Consider the following 17,102-nt stretch of genomic DNA (forward strand, 5'->3'; position numbering starts at 1 on the left):
CCAGCTTTTTTTTTTTTTTAATTGTGGTAAAACACACGTGATATGACATTAACCATTTAGCCATTTTTAAACATACAGTTCAGTGACACTGAGTACGTACACAACGATGTGCGGCCACCATCACTATCTAATTCCAGGACATTTTTCTCACCCCAACGGAAACCCTGTGCCCATCGGCAGCTTGTCCCCATCCCAACAGCTTCTGACTTCAGAGAAAACGTGGGTCCCAGTCAAATCTCCTTCACTTGCTCCCTGTGTGGCTCTGGCAAGGAAGTGAAACCTCTCTGAGCCTCAGTTTCTTATCTGTGAAATGGGGTAACTCAGAGAGGTGCCATGAAAATCAAAGCAAATAGGCATGAAATGCTGGGGTGCTCCTGGCACCATCAACCAAAGGCCAGGCTGGGGCCTCTGTGGCCAAGGACTCACCTCCTCTCCCCTGCCCTCTCCTCCCTGCTCGTACCCTTCAGGTTCCTGGGCTGTCTGCGGTGACTAAGGGGAGAGGAGGCTGCTTCCCTCTCCCAGAGGCAGAGCAATTGGAACGCGCACTAATGGGTTCCAGTGTTTTCCCCAGCCATGCCCAGACCCGGTTCCAAACCAAAGAGTTACAAAGGCCTTTAAACTCCACACTCGGGGTGAGGTCAGCCAAAACCCGCATTTCCAAGCATGGTGCTTTTATACTTTGAAAACAGCCCAAACGTGAACTGGCCACTTCTGAGGGTCACAGCTCCCGGCAGCCAGCCTCGTGGCTGCCAGCACCGATGGCCGCCTCCCCAGTCTCTCCCTCCCAGCTGTGGAGTCACCTCCCGCTGGGCTGTCTTTCCCCATCGAATCAGGGGTGAGGGGCTGGATTGGGGAACAAGAGACCTGTCTTCTCTTCACTGTCAGCCACTGTGCGACCCGGGGCAAATGCCCTCCCCTCTCTATTCTGTGAAATAAGGAGAGGGTTCCTTAAGACCAGGACGCAGGGCCCTTCCGAAGCTCCCACCCTGCGGCCTGTGTGAACATCAAACTCCGGGCTAGAAGAGCCCTCACCGGGTCATCTGATCCAGTTCTGTCCACTGCTTTCCGCTTCAGGCAGGAAACTGACACCCAAAGGCTGAGGCAACTCACCCAAGATGCCACATCTGTCTCAGTAGAAGACATTCATACTTGACCATCTTAGGGAATGTCATGGGGCAGAGGTGATATTCTTGAGAGTCCAACAAGAAAAAAATCTCCATTCTGCAACTCTTCCTCTGAAACATAACACCCAATACCAAGCACCCAAGCCATTAAAATCCTATGCTTACGTAATCACTATTTAAAAACTAATTGTCAGGGTGCCTGGGTGGCACAGTCGGTTAAGCACCTGACTTCGGCTCATGTCTTGATCTTGTTTGTTCGTGAGTTCGAGCCCCATATCGGACGCTCTGTTGTCGGCACGAAGCCTGCCTCAGATCGTCTGTCTCCCTCTCTCTCTGCCCTTCCTTCGTGTGCTCACTCTCGCTCCCTCTCAGAAACAAACAAGCATTAAGATAAAAAATTAAAAAATAACTGTCTTTCTATGTATTAGTAGTAACTGGAAAATGTTTTACAATTTACAATAGTACCAAGAAACGTGAACTACATTGGTAAAAATTTAACAGTAACGTCCAAGATCTCTATTCTCTGATGAGAGAAATCAAAGACCTAAATATATGGAGAAGTATACCATATACATTGATAGGAAGGCTCAACATTGTCAAGATGTCGATTCTGCCCAAACTGATTTACAGATTCAATGCAATCCCAATCAAAATCCCAGCAGGCCTTTTTGTAGAAATCAACAGCTGATTGTACAATTAATATAAAAATGTGAATGCTTAGACTAGACAAAACAACCCGGAAAAAGAATGAAGTCAAGAGGACTCACGCTACCCGATTTCAAAACTTACTATGAAGCCACAGTAATCAAGACAGTGTGATTTTGGTGAAAGACACGTAGACAATGAAACACAACAGGGTCCAGAAAGGGAACACACATAAGATCAACTGATTTTTGACAAAGGGGCCAACATAACTCAAAAGAGAAAGTGTAGTCTTTTCAACAAATACAAAGAGAACAAACGGATTTACACACACAAACACACACACACACACACAGATTCTTATCTCACACCTCAAAAGAACACAGATTCTTATCTCACACCTTATATAAAAATTAACTTGACATAGATTATAAACGTAAATATAAAACTTAAAACCATAAAGCTTCTAGAAGAAAACAGAGGAGAAAATCTTTGTGACCTCAGGTTTGGCAGAGTTCTTTATACAACACAAAAAGCACGAAAAGAAACGATTAATAAATTGGACTTCAGAACAATGAAAAACTTCTGTTCTTCAAAAGCCACCATTATGAAATGAAAGACAAGCCACAGACTAGGAGAAAATACTTACAAAACACCTATCTTATATATTCTGATAGCAGAATATATAAAGAACTCTGAAAACTCAATAAGAAAGCAATCAAGCCGATAGAAAAAAATGTTCAAACGTCTGAACAGACACTGCACCAAAGATACAAAGATTGAAAATGAATACATGAGGGGCGCCTGGGTGGCTCAGTCGGTTGGGCGTCCAACTTCGGCTCAGGTCATGATCTCACAGCCCGTGAGTTCGAGCCCTGCATCAGGCTCTATGCTGACAGTCCAGAGCCTGGAGCCTGCTTCAGATTCTGTGTCTCCCTCTCTCTCTGCCTCTCCCCCACTCATGCTCTGTCTCCCTCTCTCTCTCAAAAACAAACACACATTAAAAAAAAAACTTTTTAAATAAAGTACATGGAAAGATGTTCAACATCATTTAGTCATTAGAAAAATGTGAATTAATACGGCAGCAGGATATCACTTACACTTCTATCAGAATAACTCACACAAAAATCAACTGAGCATACAAAGCACCGGTGAGGACACAGAGGAACTGAAACATTCATACCCTGCTAGTGAAATGGCAAAAAGGTACAACCACTTAGGAAAACAGTGTAGCAAATACTCCTTTAAATATACACCCAGTAATCCTACTCCTGGGTATTTACCCACGTTAACTGAAAGCTTATGTTCACACAAAACCCTGAACACACATGTTTATAGACAAAAACACTGGAAATAACCCAAATGTCCATCCATCCATGAGGCAACATGGATGAATCTCAGAGCATTTTTCTGGGTTAAAGGAAAAGATACAAAAGGCTACTCGCCGTATTATTAAATTTGTAGAATATTCTGGAAAAGGCAAAACTACAGAGAGAGAAATCAGATCAGGGGTTTCCAGCAGCTGGGGGTGGGGTAAGGGCTGGCCACAAGGGGACACCAAGGAACTTTTTGGAGTGATGGAAATGTTCTATCTTAACCGTGTGACAGTAGTTACATAACTGTCAAAATTCACAGTACACTTCCATGAAGTTTTACCGTATACAGAGCGTACCTTAATAAACCAAAGCCAACAACAAATCCTGTGCAGCCTCATGAGGGCCTGTCTTGCTTCTCCGACCAGTCTGTGAACTCACCGACAGAACGAGGTTGCAGCCCAGAGGGGTGTAGTGCCTTGTCCAAGGACACAAGCTTTGGAGTCAGGCAGCTCTGGGTTCAAACCCCACCTCTGCCACTAATCCGCGTGTTGCCTCTGGGCAAATTACTTCTCCCCAGTGAAGTAAAATAAACTGGGATACGTAGTAATAGAACCCACCTTACCTGAAAGGGGTTAAGGAGCAAGAAACATGTGCAGTGTCTGCCACATGTTTTGTCCTCAAATTTTGGCCATTATTAGTACTACTTCTACTGCAATTGTTATTTTTGTGCAAGAGCCAGGACTGAGTGTCAGGGAATGACTCCAAACCATGTCTTCCTGCACGAGGTGGGCTATGCCAGGCAGCAGCACCCCCAGTTTCCCGGTTACATCCCTGAGGGACAGAGGCAGACCCAGGTCCTGCCCAGAAGGCATTCATAGTCTGGTTGGGGACAGGGGTTAAACTCAAAGCAAAGTCAACTCACTGCAAGGGAACAGCGTGGAGGTGAAAACCACTGAAAGTTGGGGGAGAGAAGAGAAGCCGCTATGGGCTGCCCAATCCCTGAAGGCTTCCTGGAAAAGGAAGGCCTCAAAAGACAAACCAGATGTAATTCAATCAAAGGAAAGGAGCTCTCAGGAAGGGGCGAACCAAAAAATCCCTCCACCCCTAACGTCTCCCCCACCCATCCCTGGCAAAAAGCAGCAGGCAGCCCGCAGCCTAGGCACTGCCTTCTAAGCAACAGCTTTGGGCCAAGGGGAGGTGCAGGCATGACAGCAGAATGTCCGGGCACCATGCGTCAGCCGGGTACCCACATGTGTCCCCGCATCTGGGCAGGAGGGTCCGGCGGAGGGCTGGCCCCGAATGCTAGGCTTTCACTTTCTCCTCTTTTTTTTTTTTTTTTTTCCGTGGACCTGAATTTGGGTTTGTCTGGGGAGTGTTTTCTTAAGCCCAAGTGTTTTTCCTGCAGCCCAGGCCCGCCCCCTCCCGCCCCTCCTGGGCCGCGTCTGAGCAGCGGCCAGTGAAACTGCCTGGCTCTCCAGGGCCGCCTTTGATGCGCGCCCCTCTCCAGACTTCAATGTCGCTGTGTGCACGGCCCCTTTAATAAGTTATTTCCGTGGAAAACCCTGGTAACTCGGTCATGAATCAAGCCTATAAACACCTCAAACCCATCAAAGCACCCAAGAAAGGGAGGGGGCGGGCGGGCAGAGAAAATCTCTTACCGTAACTCACACACTGCTCCCTCAGAAGGGCCAGGCTGCCCTGTTGTCAGGGGCCCCACTGGGGCAGAGCCAGCCCGCCCAAACAACCACATGTCACCCCGGCGTCCTCGGATACAAGGCCCCGAAGGACACTGCCTGTCTGTGTGTCCCCGGGAGCGACTCGAGAGTCCCAACGCAACGCCCGGCAAGATTTACAGCCCAAAGCGGCAAACCCGGTCGGCTGCTCCCAGGGTACAGGAATGTAATAGTTTGGCTACCGGTGAAAGGCCCAGTTTATTGGAAACACACTTCTTTTCCAATGTTTGGTTTCCTTTCGCTCTTTTCTCCTTTTTGTTTTTCCCAGCGTGCACTGCCCAGGGCCTTCGGAAAGGACATGGGGCTAAAATCCTACCTCGGGGGTGAAGCGGGGAGGCGGGCTGGGTGACCACTGGGGAGCCGTGGGGCCAAGGACGGGCACTGCCCTCCTCCGGTCTCATCTGTAAAATGGGTGGGATGAACCAAGAGTTCATCCCAGAAGCATTTCTGACTGAACACCGTGGTCTCAGGACAAGAGCCTGGCAGGGCCTGGAATAAAGCTGACCACACATTTAATGCGCGGCCCAGTGACTCAACTCCCGGCTAGATGTCCTTACGTCCACAGAAAGGCCTATCCAAGAATACTTACTGTCACCTCACAGGTAGGAGCCCCCAACTGGGAGCTGTGCCCAAGTGGCCATCAGTAGTCAGATGGGTACGTTAGCCTAGGGGAACCATGGTGTGTACCCATGGAATCCTCTCCAGCAGTGAGTGAGCCATCACAGGTGTTCACAACAGGACAGGTGAGCCTCCTGAACATTCTGCGGCATTAGAGAGCCCACAGGACTGGTGGAGGAAATGGGTGACTGGTGGTCAAAAAGAACAAAATTCCAGTCATGAGATAAACATTCCTGGGGGTGTAATGTGTAACGGGGTGACTACTGTTAACAGGGCTATCTTGCACATTTGAGAGTTGCTAAGGGAATAGACCTTAAAAGTAACCATCACGAGAAAAAACAAAATGTCACTATGTGGTTACGAACATTTACTGAACTTAGGCAGCACTAGTTTTGTAATCTATACATACGTCAAATCATTATGCTGTACACCTAAAACGAATACAAGATTGCATGTCAACTGTATCTCCATTTAAAAAAAAAAAAAAAGAAAAGAAAAAGAGAAGAGCCCACGGTATAGGTTTTCCATTTGTGCCAGCTTCAGAAACAGGAAAACTAGCCTCCGGTATCCCAAGTCAGAACAGAGCTCAGCTACCCATGCAGAGAGGGGGGCGGGAGGCGGTGGGAAACGCACACGAGAGAGAGCTTTTGAGGTCACATTATGTTTCTTGATCGGGGCAACAGTAACACAAATAACAAATACGCTCAGTTTGGAAAAACCGTTCACTTGGGATATGTGTGCTTTTTCTACACACATAGTACACAGCAATAAAAAGATTACATTAAACAAACAAAACCCTACTCTCTTGAGCCATACAAACCCATCCTCTAAGGATACGGTTGATCCGTCCATCAGTCAAAAGTATTTCTGGGGCACCCAGCGATGGCCCGCCACAGAGCAAAGTCCGGCCGTCCCTGAAGTGGCATTCAAGGCCTTCCCATGGACCTCACTTCCTTCTGCCCTGCCAGGATTATATGCCCATTCTCAGAGAAGCATCTTCACATCGCCTTGCCTTTGCCCAGCAGCAACCAGGGCCTGGGGTGCCCTTTCCCCTGTGGCCTGGTGAAACCCTCCATCTGACCTTGGCCCCAGCTCTGCTCCCCGCATCCCCTGCAGCCTCCATGGGTAGCTGCTGTCTCCCAGCCCACACTCTTTCCTTGGGAAACAGCATTTACCCTGCTTCTCTAGGAAGTGATTTTTCCCCCCAATCTTTCTAATTAGATTCTAAGTTTCCTGAGAAGGCCCTGCCTTGGGTACCTTCTCCTTCATGCAATCCCACCCAGCATGCTAATACTTGGTCACCAATTCACTTCCTCACATTCACAGAAAATCAAATGCACACCAGGCACCATACGTATGGCATCTCCAGGGCATCCATGAGATGTTGCCAAACCCACTTGTCAGAAGTGAAGTAAGGCTGCAAGAGGGAGGTCTGTCTGGCCCCCAAGCCTGGGCTTTCCACCCCTGCCCTGCTGGGTCCCTGAGCATCCGGTCATCTATACGCCTCACTCCACACCATACCTCAAGGTCCAGAAGCAGGCCTGGGCAGAGGTGACCGGCTCATTTCACTTTTTGGTAAGGCTATTTAGATCAAGGGAGGCGTCTGGGCAACAAGGAGGGCAGCGACTTTCTTGAGCCATCAGAGAACCCACCTCGCTGCAGAATATGAAAACTACACCAGCCTCACGGAATTGCTGATCAGACGCTCACCTTTAGCTGAGTGGCTTTGAGCAAGTCAAGTTTAACCACCTCCCACACTCAGTTTTCTCCCTTGAACACTGGAAGTTATGACACCTGTTTTAAGGCAGTTTTGAGATGCCATGTGCACTCAATCCCCAGAAGTGATCAAGCACAGGCTGGGGGCCCCACTATAGAAAACGCTCCGCCTTGAGGAGGAGATGGCCAGATCTGGGTTCTTAGCCCTGGCTGCATATTAGAATCGCCTGGGGAATTTTTAAAAATCCTGATGCCCAGTCCCTCCCCAACCATTTCTGGAATGGGGTCTGAGCTTTTTAAAAACTCTTCAGGGAAGAGGGAAGTCTAATGTGCAAAGAGAACTGAGAACCAATGGGTTAGACCTACTGGCCCATTTTACAGAGGGAGAGGCTGAATGGAAGCAGTTTGAGACCAAGACAGGTGGGACAAAGCCAGAACCGGGACCCGGGTCTCCTGGCCCCCAGGCCAGGTTCAGCACTACTGTTAGACTCCAAGGAAGCCCTTGGGGCTCTCTCTGGCCTTTGTCCTGTGAGGAAGAGGGCAGGCAGCTAAGACACAGCTGGGCAGCCAGGTAGGAGGAGATGGGCCCTCTCTGCCATTCTTGGTTCCTCTCTCTGGTCAAACAGCAATGGAGGCTCCAGAGGCAGGGCTCCCCCAGTCCATACCAGGGTTTCCTTGAGCCTGAGACAGACCACACGAGCTGAGAGAGTCCAGGGGTGTGGAGAGGGCATGGCATCCCTGTGAAAGCTGCTCTGTTTTAAGCCCTCTGGAGGGGGGGCGGGGGGGCCTTCTGTGAATCACAGACACCATGCCAGTATCTACTGCACTCTGGGCCCTGAGCTGGGCACTAGGTCGGGAAGACCCAGGCCCTGCCCCACAAACCCCATTCCCAGCATATGCCCCCTGAGAGCAGCCTGGAGTCCTTGTTTTGTAAAGTGTCCTCTCTTCTCCTGCAGCTGTGGCGGCAGGTGGGAGTGACCCATGACCCGTTCCCCCCATCCCTCAGCCCAGCAGGCCAGGACCCGAGGCCCAGAGAGAATGTGTGGTTTGCAGAAGACCACACAGCTGCCAAGTGCAAGGCTGGGAGCCCACAGGTCACCTGGGGAGCATATCCCCTCAGTGTCGGATATAAGGCAGAGGATGAGAGGACCCAGGGAGGGGAGCAGAGACAGGCAGAGGGGTGGGGAGAGACATAGCCTGGGACTTCCCGGGGCACACACATCCTGATGGGCAGATGCAGCCAGCCTGTCTCCAGAGGTGCCTCTGGTGCCATATTTCAGCCCATTCAGCCCGAGAGGAGGGGGCCAGAGCCAGAAGGTGCACTCTGCCCCTCGCTGCCCACACCCCCCATTCTAGGCTGGGTGCCGGAGCCTGCCTCCCCACCTTCTCCCCCACCTGGCACAGAAGGCCTAACAGCCCAGTTTCTCCCAGCTCTGTCCCGTGCTGGCACAACCCTGGACAACTCGGAGTGATTAAAATGGTTTTCAGGCTCCTATCTCTGAGCTCCTACCTCTCTTTTTAAAGATCAATTGAAGTCCTGGCAATGATTCACCTTGCAGTCTGGGGCAGTGGCTTTGATGTCTGCTCCAGACATGAGACCTCTGTTTTTCCCAACCCAGAAGCTTCTACCACAGGGTAAGGGTAGTGTCCCTCCCTCAGGCCAGGGCACCCCTGCTTTGCAGGGGTGCCACCCCCCAAGGCCTTCCCCTCTCTGGCCGAGGGGTGCCCGGCCCTGCCAGGGGTGGCGAGGGGAAAGGGCCCATAAACACCAGGAATTCTTTCCACAAAGGGCAACTGGAAAAGTGATGTATCTCTGCTTCCCTTGGCGGCCAAGGGGCACGGAGGGAGAATGTTTAATATAAAAACATCTGACAAAGTACCTTCAGGATATATTTTCTGCATCAAAGAAGGAGCTCTTGGCAACAGCCGCTCTACCCTGACAAGGAAACTTTCGAGTGCGGCTCCCGATTGTTACAGACACCCAGGGAACGCGTGCCAGCGAGGACAGGAGGAGGGCGAGCCACCGAGCCCGGCAGACAGATGGTTGTGATTAGGCTGGAAGCAACCAACGGCATTTTCTGGAATTTCAGGTCTCCTCGGAAAACCTGCTGGTTCTCCCGGAGATGTGGGCTGCCTGAGGTGTAGTGAAGGGTAGGCAGTAGCTGCCTCCTTCTCGAGCCAAAGCACCCTGGGCAGGAACAGGACGCCCCCTGGGCCCAGCAACCTCCCCTCGGAAACCTGCCCACCTGCCATCCCAGTGGTCGTTCATTTACTCATCCAGCAACCATCTGATGAGCAGAGCTCCTCTCTGGGGCCTGGTGACAGTTGTTCCTGTCAAATCTGGGGGGTACCCAGGGCCACAGAAGCGCCAGAGGAACAACCATGTCAGTCCTGTATCTTTCAGGGGGCAGGAAGGGCCCTGTGCCAGAGACTGGGGAACCCGACAGGGGCCAGACTGCCTGGGTTCTAATCCCAGTTCTAGTTTTCTAGCTGGGTGACCTTGGGTAGGTTTCTTAACCTCTCTGAGCCTCAGTTATTTCTGGCTAATAAAAGTAACTACCTCACAGAGCTGTCGGGAGGATTCCATGAGTGAATACATGCATGGCACTTACAAGGTGCCTGGCACAGACCTCGGGATTACCCGTGATTCTTGAATATGTGCTACGATCTTATGTGTTCTCTCTCACTCTGGGTCTCTTGGTCCTGGGCAAGAAAAAATCATTCATTCATCCCTTCATCCATCCCACAGCGACCTCCAGCTATGGGCTAGTCCCTGTGCTGGATGCCAGACAAGGTCCAGAGCCCCTTTGGGACCAAGTATATTCCAGAGTCCTCTGGCCCCAGTGACCACAAGCCTTCTGCTCTAATCCGTTCCTCCAGATTCAGGACAATCTCGATGGATTCATCTTTCCCTATTCCCCCATCTCACACATATTAACCTTCTGGCCACAAACAAATTCAGAACACATGGTGCTATTATATACCTCCCTGCTCCTGCACAAGCCGTCCCTCGTTTCCAACATTCTGTCTATACCCTGTTGTCTTCTTGGTGAACTCCTAGTCATCCTACAAAACCCAACCCAGAATCACTCTCTCCTTGAAGCTTTCCCTGCATACCCCATTCCCACCCCAACAGAGTCCCCAGCTCTTGTCTCTGTGCTGGTGCTAAGCCTTGCCCATATTTCCCCAGCACTGAGCACCAGCAATCATTCACCATTCTTTGCTTGCGGTCCATCTCTCCTTCTAGACCAATTGCTCCTAAAGGGGAAGGGCCAGGCTTTCTTCACTTTATATCACCTGCCACTGGCATGCAGTAGGTTCCTAATAAATGTTCAAAACATTGACGTCATCCCAAAGCCTACCATCAGGAAACACACCGGCCCTGGGGTCCTTTGTCAGGGACCCCAATGAGTATAAAAGCTGTGTGATTTCCGGTGACTCAGTTGCCTTCTCTGGGCCTTGGATTCTTCATCAGTCAAGGGTACCCCCACTCCAAGCTTTAGTGCTCCAGGGGGTGAGGGATACAGGACACTGATCCCCTCCCTCTGCATGGCTTTGTCCCAGGCATAGTTTTGCTTTGGGACAATGATGAGAGCTAAGATCCTACCAGGCCAGAAGCCCCAGCTCCCTGCACAACCCCTCGAGGCCCAGGATCTGGTACCCTCTGCCTGGAACACACCATTACTGAGGAGGCCCTGAGATCAGTGGCCTAATGGCCCAATATACAGCTGAACAAACTGAGACTGGAGAGGTAAAGTGCTTGCCTGAAGTCATGCCACAGGGTAAAGGCCAAAACCAAGCCCGGAAGCCACTCCAGTGTGCTGCCCTCCATCCTACAGTGCTTCCTGCCAAGCCAGGATGACCAGACCCCTCCACAAACACCTGGTCCTCCCAGGATGCTGTCTATACCCTGTTGTCTTCTTGGTGAACAGACACCTCTGTCACTGCTGCCTTTCACCCCTCACTATCTCCATTCCAGCCTCAGACAACCAGCCTAGGAAGAATGGGTCCTTTTGTGACATCCCAGGAGTTTTTAAGGAGAGAAAAAGGCTTTTCCCCCGCTCTGGTTGGTCAAAACTGAAAAAAACAGTCAAACATGCTTGATGCAAGTTCCAAATGCTGCCAATGTTGGAACCAGAGGCAACTGGTCCTTCTCCTCAACTGCTGCCCTGAGAGAAGTCAAGGAGTCTGGGGCTGTCTTGAATTGGAGATGACAAGCTGGTCCTGGCCCAGGAACCCAGCATCCATCCAGGTCCACCACCACCAGGCCAGAGCCTGACCCAGGGGGATGGACAGAGCAAGGGTGGACCACCCCCAAAAGCCAGCTCTTAACTTGTGGGCACCAATCTGGGTTCAAGTCTAAATGTGTCACGGCACCGTCTGCCTTGAACTCCAGGTAAGACTTCCTTCCTGCTCTCCAAAGCCAAGCGAAAGCCCTCTTGCAGCTAAAACTTTACCCCTCTGCCCTCCAGTGCTTCCTCCTAAACCACTCGGCACACAGCACCTAGACCTACAGGCAACGAACACTGTCATGTGCCTGCAATGTTTTCCGGGCTCTGCCTGTCACCCGGGTGCGATCGGTTTATAAAAACTGGCTGGGCCGGACACTTACCTGTGCACTCTGTGTATTATAGTAAAAAGTTTTTAACAGGACTTGGCTTCCCCCTGCCTCATCTCCTGCCAACACCAGGTGCTTTGCTTGCTAGCCCCTCTAAATCCCTATGCTTTTTCAGCATCAGGCTGTTTTCTCACCTCCAGACCTTGGCACCTGCTATGTCTTCTACCTGGAACGCATCTACCCACCCCCCGAAACTTGTCTCTTTTGTAGGCTCCTATTCATCCCATAAAACCCAACTTGGACATCACCTCTTCCAGGAAGTCTTCCTGGGCTGCCTTCTCACCACACCAAGCGTCCATCCCTAATCTCTTCTTCCTCTGGACGGCCTGTTACACCCCTCCTCATTATTACTGCGTCTTCCCCTGACTGTGAGTACCATGAGGAAAGAGATAATGTAATTTTTATCTTCTGAGCTCCCAGCCTTAATCACAGTGCCTGCCATGCTGTAATGGCCACACCTACCATATGCCGTGTGCCAAGCCTTGGCTGATTCACGGGCATCATCTCATAGTGGCTAAGTGGCTGTCCCAAAGCCCCACAACTAGGAAAGGGCACAGCTGGGACTGGAACCCAGGGTCCAACGGTGCACAGCCCGTGCTCTTCAGCCACTTTGCTAGAGAAGCTCAGCACACATGGAGTGAACTGAACTGAGCACCCTGGAGAACAAGGGGCTCTAGGGTCTGTGGTGGATGGGGGTGTCTGAGGACAGCATCTTGGAACCTAGAATCAGAAAGCAGCAGGAAACAATACCGCACCAACATGCTCCTCTCCCAGCTTCCGGAGCCACCGATGATGAACATCAGACAGCGCCAACCCCAGAGGGTACCTCTTCAGAGACCACTGAGAGGAAAGGAGGCAGGTGTTTGGGCAGCATGGATCCCCCTAGGTTGTAACCTGGCTCTACTTGCTTATGCTCGCTGTGTGGCCCTCAGCCACTCTCCTAACCTCTCTGAGCCTCTGTTCCCAAACTCTGTCAATCTACAGAATGCAAGAATCCTAGAGAATGAATTGTGCCCTCGAGAAGCTTACAGTCTGGTTGATGGAGGAAAGATACATGCAGCTGAGCTCCCATCCCGCCCCCCCCCCCACCCCCCCCACGTGGTCCTGTGTAGCTCCCTTCCTTCCCTGGGCTTTTCCCTCTTTAAAGTGAGGGGCTCGCCCTCACCGGCACAGCTCTAAAGAAACAGCATGCTCTGAGGACTGACCGTACACACATCCAAAGTCGGGAAATGGGACAGCCCTGTGACTGGCAGCTTATACCACACCTTGTATACCATAGGTACTTACTAAAGGCACTAGAATAGCTATCTGATAGGCACTAGAATAGGCTACCAGAGGGGAGTCACTGGTTCCTGAAGCTGGCCCAGGGCTGCACCCCCCAGCACCACAGCATTGGAATGGGGCAGGCCTGGCTTCTAAAGCAACACAGCACTTCAGGCCCTCATTAAACGTTTGGCCCAAAGCTCACTCCGCACCCAGCACGGAGCCTGGTCTGGCTGCTCTTTCCCACCCAGGGCATAATGCTCCTTGTGTTATGTATGCTCTTTCTGTTCTTCTAGCCTAGGGCTGCCAAGAGCTAAGAGAATCCTGCCCTCCTCACTCATCCCTCCTCAGAATGACCATGCCTATGTGGCCCTTCATCCTACAATTCTTTGAATTATAGCATATTCTACTTTCAAGTTGCCAAGAAGGGTTGCCTACCAGCCACTCACACTTTAGTGTGAATTTAACTAGCTAATCTTGTTTTGCTCCCTAAACTAAACTGAAATCAAGGGAATGGGAGAAAGGTAGAGGTGTCATGGAGGGGAAAAGGATGGCCTGAGGGGGCTTTAGATAGTCAGGGGACAGCGTCCCAGGCCCTGAGTTAGGGAAGGAATCCAGAGCATCAAGCTTTTGAAGGCACCCCAAAAGGAACTCCTAGGTTGTCAAGACTCTGGGTGTCAGGGTCTTTAGATCTAGTGGAAGCTGTGCATTCTGCCCCTCACTGAGTAATCTTGGTGGAGTCACTGTCCCTCCTGAGCTTCAGGGTTCTCATCTGTGTAGCAGGGATCATGCATCTAAATGTGGAGCTGATAAACAGATCAGATGAGGGTGTCCTGTCAACCACTCAGCAGAGAGCTGACACAAGACAGCCTCCTGTCCTGCTGCCCGCGCCCCCGCCCGGCCACCCACATGCCCTCGCCTTCCCCGGCTATGACTGCGCCTCAAAATGCCCACCATCCCCCTAAAGTGGCCTCAACCACAGAACAGGAAAGTGAAGCCGAGACCTTGGAGCTGGATCAAAATAGAACGCTCCAAGCCAGGCGCTGGGATTGACACTGAACAAGGCCGACAAGCAGGGCTGCAGACCCTGCTCGAGAAAGGGGCCAGGCTCTCAGGAACAGCTGCCCCTCAGGACTCCGGGAGGCAGAGGGGGCTGAGGCGGCTGGCCGGTGTGGCCTCTGGGTGGTCTGCAGGGTTTGCCCAGTGATGACAAAGATAAGCACAAAGCCCTACACCTCTCGCCAGCCCCGCACCCCCATCCTCAGTTCTTAAACAGGGATGGACTGTCCCAAGGCTCTACCCTGTCCCCAGGCCCCACCAGGGTGTGCCTCAGGGAAGGGGATAGGAACGATAGCTGCGGAATGCCAGGCAGGACCCTCGGGGCTGGAGGGCTGGGCAGTCCCAGTCCAAGCCTGCCACTCACAATTCAGGAATTTGGGCAGCCTGCCCAAGCAATGAGCCTCAGTTTCCTCACCCATAAAACAGGGGGAATCACATCTGTCTCACTGGCTCGTGGTAAGGAGTCAACGAGATGGAGAATGACCAGCTCTTCGCAAAGTGCTCAGTAGTGAGTGCCAAGAACTGTCAACTGTTGACAACAACAGCGGCAGCATGATTATCTGTCCTTGACCATCAAACACCCTGGCCTGGCCCAACACATTCTGCCCATCATCTTTCTGACCTCACTTCCCACCCTGCCAGGCACAACCCTGCATTACATCCTAGCCAGATGGACGACTCCTACCTTCATCCACTGAGACCTGTCACCCCTCTGGGCCTTCTCCTCACCCTGCGGGGCCTCCCTCCCGGAGCCTGTCCTCCAGTGTGACAGCTACTCCAGCCCCAAGCCTATGAGCTCCCAGGAGGCAGGGGCAGTGCCAACGTACTGCCCGTTGGTCCTCAGATTCCCAGAGCACGAGTAAGCTGGAAAAGCTGAACAGGGAGCCCCCGGTGTGGGAGGAGATGCATTAAGTCCCTGGAAGGGGCCTGGGTGACCACGTGGGGAAGGTTCCACTTGCCTACTGAGACAACCCAGATCTCAGACCAAAGCCCGCCAGATCCCATTTGATCCCCTCAGTGCCAATCCCAAACTTCCTCCCCAGCTCCCCTAGCCCTTCAGAATTCCAAGTCACTGGATGCCCCTGCCCCCCGATTTTCTCATGAGAACCAAGTAGTCCTCGTCCACAGTTAAGAACAGCAGGGGCCTCCTCACTGGCCATTACCACACACCGCTCTGGGATGACTGGGCAGTAATCCCAAACACAGGGCCCCTGGGCCCTAGAGGCAGCCAAACCTATCGACCCCAGGGTTCCCAGAGACGTCCCTCTAGAGGGCGCTCTCTCCTGGTTTCCCTAAGTGCTCTGGGGTCTGCTCCCTCCTGCCTGAGCCACACACCAGATCAGCACCGGGATGATAGAGATCAAAAGAGACTGGGGCGCCTGGGTGGCTCAGTAGGTTGAGCTTCCGACTTCAGCTCAGGTCATGACCTCACGGCTCATGGGCTTAAGTCCCGCATCGGGCTCTGTGCTGACAGCTCAGAGCCTGGAGCCTGCTTCGGATTCTATGTCTCCCTCGCTCTCTGCCCCTCCCCCACTCATTCATTTTTTTTCTCTCTCTCTCTCTCAAAACTAAATAAACGTTAAAATTTTTTTTTTAAAAAGAGAGACTATATCTGCAAACGTACTGCAGAACTCTACAGCACCCCCGCAAATGAGAATTTCCACCATTAACTGGGGGGATGGGGGTTGGGGGGGATGTCGAAAAATTACCATCCATCCAACCTACCCCAATGCAATCACCTAAATTAAACACATCCTGAGGGCTGGCAAAGGCACAGAATCATGCATTCAGAAATACCGTTAAGCCTCTTGCTTCAAAATTATATGTGGCTTCCTTCTACATAGGCAAAGGAGAAAAAAGAATGGAGTGAAATATTAACTTCTTACATTCGTCCAGTAAGGTCTTTCAGGGAAAAACACTGCAACCAAGGAGGGGCCAAAAGGCACAGAGGAAACCCCCGATTAGAGGGGGCCACCAGAGACCAGAAGGCAGGGAGGACCCCGAAGCCCTGGACCTCAGTACCAGCTAAGCCCCACTATGTGACCCCGGGGCAAGTCACTTCTTGCTTCAGCTTCTAGTTTTCCTATCTTTGAAACAGACATACTCTTGCGACCTCCATGGTTGTGATGGAATACGGAATGAATGAAGAGGGGCTCAGACACGGGAAAAGGCCAGGCAGCCATGCACAGCCAGCATCGTGTCACCCTTAGAGTCATGGGGAGGGGGTGGCAAGAAAGACAGATCTTCACGTGAAGGAATGGAGGCATTGGGGATACAGTCAGCCCTTGCAGGAAAGGGGGGACAGAGCAGTGGTTATAAGCACAGTGGCGAGTGGTTCTGCTACTATGTGACCCTGAGCGAGTCCTTTACTGCTGTTCTGAGCTGATGCATGAAAAAGGGGCCCGTGCAGAGGAAACACTAAACAGCTATGGTCGCGGCTATTGCTATCATGACATGGGCGTGGGGCAGGGGAAGGGAAGATGCAGACAGACAGAGGCCTTCATGTGGAGACCCAGCCATGCCCACTCGGGAGGCAGCTCCAGCCTGAGTGGCTGTCACACCACACAGCACAGATCCAGGCCACAAGCCCCAGCTGTCTTCACGGCACACCCATCCATCATGTTCTCAAAGGGTCCCACAGACCTCAGGACCAGAGTCCCTCCTGGCCCTCGATGCCCCCGGTGCACCACCAACCTCTGATCTCCTAAGGAAGGGTTGGTTTAGGTAGGCCCAGGAATGTGAGGCTCCCTGTGGCCAACTCTTAATTGCAGGGGATTGGGAGAATCCAAACTGGGGTTCTCTCTGCTTCCTAGCCCAGCATCCACTGCTCAGGGAGAGACATGGAAGCTACCCACCTTTGGCAAACTCCTCATTTGCCAGACCCTCTGTCCAAGCTTGTTCTACCCACACGACCTCCACTCTTCTGACCCTCCACATCTGTCCTTCCCCAGAGGTGTGGACAGGAGGAGAAACCCACAAAGATAAATATATACAAACACATCCACTCTGGGGC

General features: G+C 51.8%; 1 protein-coding gene across 1 annotated transcript in view; it reads right to left on the minus strand.

The window, feature by feature from the left end:
- SMAD6 (SMAD family member 6) overlaps nucleotides 1-17,102 on the minus strand; it is a 76,500-nt gene that overhangs the window by 44,825 nt on the left and 14,573 nt on the right. The window lies entirely within an intron of this gene.

This window comes from Panthera onca, chromosome B3 (assembly GCF_046562875.1).
Source record: "Panthera onca isolate mPanOnc1 chromosome B3, mPanOnc1 haplotype 2, whole genome shotgun sequence".
Taxonomy (NCBI): domain Eukaryota; kingdom Metazoa; phylum Chordata; class Mammalia; order Carnivora; family Felidae; genus Panthera; species Panthera onca.